Source organism: Misgurnus anguillicaudatus, chromosome 18 (genome assembly GCF_027580225.2).
Source record: "Misgurnus anguillicaudatus chromosome 18, ASM2758022v2, whole genome shotgun sequence".
NCBI classification, from domain to species: domain Eukaryota; kingdom Metazoa; phylum Chordata; class Actinopteri; order Cypriniformes; family Cobitidae; genus Misgurnus; species Misgurnus anguillicaudatus.
In genome coordinates, this window is record NC_073354.2 from 29,365,954 (window position 1) to 29,371,297 (window position 5,344).

Consider the following 5,344-nt stretch of genomic DNA (forward strand, 5'->3'; position numbering starts at 1 on the left):
TATTAAATAATAAAATATTGCTGATCCACGTGCTGACCACCAGAGGGCTATTTCATAAAACTCGCTTGGAAAAGCGAGGATTAAAGTTACAAACTCGACTTGAATTAACCTAACAAATGAGGCGAGGCTAAAGCGGTTTCAAAAAAGGCAAATGAAGCTTACGCAATCCAACTAATGTGATCTAGATTTCCCTAGTCAAGATAATTGCGCGTGCACGTTATTCTTGAGCAGCCCTAGAGGTCGAGCGTGGATCAAATCGATCCAAGTTAAAGAGAAAGCGGTCATTTTTGATAAAAATGTATGAAAAATGTACTACTGACTGAAAATGATATTACTGCTGCAATAAACAAACCCATAAAATAGTTGGAAAGTCCTTATGAATTAAATCCTTGCATGCAGAAACTAAATTTTAATATTTTGTCTTATTTTAAAGTGATCACATGAAAGCATGAAATACCGTCAAAAATGATGGCCTAGTGGTTAGTGCTCTCAGCAGCGCATGCGGGGATCCGAGTTCGATCCCCGTCAATCCTCGTGTGGCTATACTTTGCTAATTTTTATATACTGTACTTTTTAAAAATAGGACAAATCTTAACTTTTAAAAGACAATTTGTAGTTTACTAAGTAACCTATATAATACATATTTAGCAGATGAATGATTTTAATACATTTACAGTAACTTTAAATGTAACTTAAATTTAATTTTTTTATTTGGGGGTACATTTCAAAAGCAGCAACTTGAGTGGACAATAAAGTAACAGGTGAAAATAAAACATAAATATATTGTTCATAAGAAGTGTAGTTGATTTAAGCATAATCATAGAAGTGTCTAATCTCATAATGTTAGCTGCCAAAGATGTTGACTGGCAATGAGGAGCAGCACAGCTTTACTCCTGCAGATGAACTGTGCTTGAAAGAAAAAAATGGGGTCACTGAGAGCATGGTGGGTGAACAGCATATGCATTTCTGAATTTACAGTAGTACAAGAAATGATTGTGTAAAATCATATATGTTACACATATTCTTGACCAATCATTATTACTTGACATGTTACTCAAAACATTTTTGATGGCAAAGTATGTGTGCGTTATAGAGTCACAAGTCATCATGTTAAACCCTGGGAGTATGAGAGATTTTAAACCACTGTTTTAATATCACACTGTTAAAAAAATTAGCTGTAGTTATGCATCTGTTTGCCAGTAACTTGTAGATTTAGAGGTTTGTTATTTGCTGGCAACAGTTTGTTCAAGGTTGAATCAACATTAAACATGAACAAGTCTATGATTTTACAGCTTAAACTATGAAATAACAGCCTCATGCAAAGCATTTTGTGAACCAGAAATCCTCATCAACCTTTTTCTGTTGTTTCCTTCATATTTTGGTTTCCCAGAATGCTTTGCATGAGGCTGTTATTTGATGGTTTTATTCTGTAAATAAAAAGACTTGTTAATGTTTAATGTTCATTTAACTTTGAACAAACTGTTGCCAGTAAATAACATACATATAAATCTACAGTAATTTACTGGAAAACAGCTGACAGTAATACTGTAAGTTCTACATAATTTTTTAACAGTGTAGTGTTAGGTGTTGATAGATAAACAGAGTTTTATGAATGGTTACAGGGTGAGGATCAGTTGAAGAAAAGCCTGAGGTATAAGTACATTATACTGTAAGTCTACAGTACAAGCCTTGTGAGCTGAAAATTTATTGTCTGCAGGACACTAACAATCTTCTCTGTGATAAAAAAAGAATTTTAACTCATTACAACAAAATGCCAAGAGCATACCATCACATAATTATATTGTATTCCTTCATTGTATTCCATGCAGACACCATAATTTTTTTTATTTCAATTAAAATGTAACAACTAGAGAAAGATACAAATACTGTAGATCTTTAAAATAATGTGCATTTTTATGCACACCAAGCATAAAAAAATTAAATGACTGTACTTGACTTTTGTGTGTTGTATATTTAAATTAAATTTCCTCTTTGTGTGACAGATAATCTAATTAAAAAAAAAAATTATATATATATATATATATATATATATATATATATATATATATATATATATATATATATATATCATCAATATGTTGCAATTATATGAATTTAGATACATCTTAAATTTGTTAATAAACTATTATCCTTATATTGAGGTAGTTACGATTATCATTTATATTCAACATTTGATAGGCGTATAACATACCATATTATGAAACACATGTCTATATTTTATTAATTATTATTGTACCAAAATGTATCAAATTTAATATATAAGTTGATTTTCTTTAATTATTAGATTAATAGTGGTTAATAAAGTCAAATAAAATGTCAAAGAGTCAGCTGTAATATCATTGCATTTACATTTCAGTGTTAGTGGAAGTCTAGTTAAGCAACAACTGAGGCTTAGCCTGACAGTTAGCCTGCTCCGGACCAGGCTAGTTTGCAAGCATAAGTTTCCATAGTAACCGGGGTTGAGCTAGTTCAAGTTTGTTTTATGAAACGAAATCCACCGGCAATAAGCCAGACTTAACAAAATAAGCCTAGCTTATTCTGTAATCTAGTTTTATGAAACAGCCCTCAGGTGGAGACTTGGGTTGGGTTATTTTTTACATATAGGCCTATATAAAAATATGGTAAATAGGTCATATTATGAGATTTTTTTTAAGATGTAAAATAAGTATTTGGTGTCCCCAGAGTGTGTATGTGAAGTTTTAGCTCAAAATACCCCACAGATAATTTATAATAGCATATTAAAATTGCTACTTTGTAAGTGTGAGCAAAACTGTGTTTTTTTTTGGGGTATGTCTTTAAAAATGCAAATGAGCTGATGAAATGCAAACACTATATCGCCATGATGGTGGCTTGTTGAATTTGATACTTAATTGTGCTATTATTTATTTTTTTTTCTTTCTTCTCTCTACATTAAATGTCAGTGCTGTGGTTGGATAGTGCAGAATAAGGGGCGGTATTATTGTAATAAGACTTGCTACGTACATCTCAAAACAGGCGAAATCTGAATGGCGTAATTTTTCATGTTTTCTAGGTTGATAGAAGCACTGGTGGCCCAATTATAACACTTAAACATGAAACAAAAAATTCCACGCTATGACCTCTTTAACTCTTTCCCCGCCATTCAAGGCCGTAGCCAGGATTTTTCAAATACCGAGGACATTTTTTTATTATTTACATTTTTTCCATATTACAGAATAATAATAAACATGTCCAAACTACGACATAGCACAAATGTGTCTGTGAGAATTTTGTTGGTGACTAAAAGCATCCAAAATAAATCAATGGTTACATTTCATCACCCTTTGCCTAGAAACTGCAAAACTGTGTCATTTTTCCAAGAAGCTTCTTAAATTTTCAATTTAGGATGAATTTTTAAGAGTATAGAAGGAGTTTATATGTAATAAGGGCTCTTAGTGGCTGCTTTTTCTTCAATATTCAGTGTAATTCATCTATTCAAATAATATATTTTTGGTTTCTAATAACAAAAATGTATCTGTTTGGCACAACTATATTTTGTCTACAAAAGTAATTTCAAGCATTTAACCATAAGCCTTCAGATTTAATGATTTTAAGAACATAGTTAACATTTTAGTTAAGTGACCTTTAAACTTTTGAGCAGTAGTGTAGGTTTTAATCTCATTGGTAGCCGTATTGCATCCCATATTGTAGGCTATTTGCTGCATAACCTTTAACTTTCTCATCTTCCCTTCTTCTCTGCTCATCTTTTGCTGGCTTTCCAAATGATAGTTAAGTTTGTTACAGCCTTTTCATTTTCATTTGCTTTATTAGATTAGAATTACAGACGTGGAGAGACTCTTTCTTACGTTGCATGTTACACATGTTATTATACTTTGTGTTTGTGACCGCTACCTTTGAGCTTGTTGTACTTCCATCGCTCTGTCGTTGCGGGTGTGAGGGACTCGGGCGGACTGCACGTGAGGACCGGGCTGCTTATTTTCTAGCAGCACCTGCTGCTCGTTGAGTGTAGAGAATGATACATGCTCTCGCGTCAGTCTCCAACCACGACAGAAAAGATCGCTAGATTTGTCCTTTTTCGCTTTTTTTAAGTTGCTAAATCTAGCGACAAAGTCATCAACAAGTTGGCAACACGACACTGCTCGGACTGTGTATGTATATAGTGTATGAGCTAATCCTGTTTCTGGTTGGCTAACGATGGAAATTCAGCCAATCATCATTGATTATGTGGTTGTCCCACCCCCTCTAACATACACAGGCCAATCAGTTATGTGTTTCCCACCCCTCTCAACACACGCAAGAGAAAAACATTGCCTGTCTAATGATGAGAGTTTACTCGCTTCAGTGAGATTAATTATACTAATGCGCAGCATTTTAATGTCAGTAACGCTGTAAGGAAACAACGTTTATATATAACGCCGTTATTTCCATCACTGCACGTGATGGTCCGTAGATGCAAGAATTGTCTCGTCGGCTATTTTCACATCAAAATGAAACGAAACTTCAAGAAAAAACTACCGAGGACATGACCTCGGTGTCCTCAATGGTAGCTACGGCCATGCCGCCATTGACGAGATAACTCGTCAATTAAGAGAAAACTTTAAATTTCCGGCTTTCCACAATACCGATATTATCCACCAGGTGGCGCTCTTCCGCAACTTATACAACCCGGAAGTATCGCCTCACGTGAAAGAGAAGAAGATCGCTATGCATCTGATCTCTATCAAAAGTCCTTCACAAAAATGGAATTATCTCAGCATTTTGCTCAAAATTGGGTGTTTTTGAAGAAACCCACCCATATTTAAGAGGTGATAAAAAGAGAACTAATGAAGGTAGGATGAAATGCGTTTTTTTTTAAAGCAGAGGGTCTGTTCTTTCATTTGATATATTGTTTGTTTATATATTTAAAGAAGAACGTTTTCTGGAAGACATTACACTTTTGTGAAAATCATAAAAAATGCTACTAATTAAATAATATAATTAAATTAATAAACACACTGATTATTATATTATATTATATTATATTATATTATATTATATTATATGAAGAGTTTGGTTAATATCAATCAATATCTGCAGTTGGTTTGTTTTGATGTAACAAAAAGAGTACAGTAGCACAATAAAACACAATAATAACATAATAATAAACATGTTTTGACAAAATTTGTACAATGGCGTTATCTCGTTTTAAAGCCAAACTCTCCATATTATATTACATTAGTATGGTATTGTATTAAAATTATAAAGCGCCTTATGTGTTCATGTAGGCTACTTCATATGACTGTATGAACACGATGTAAATAAAGATGAGGTGGATGAAGAGAGCAGCAGTACCATCAGTCTCCAG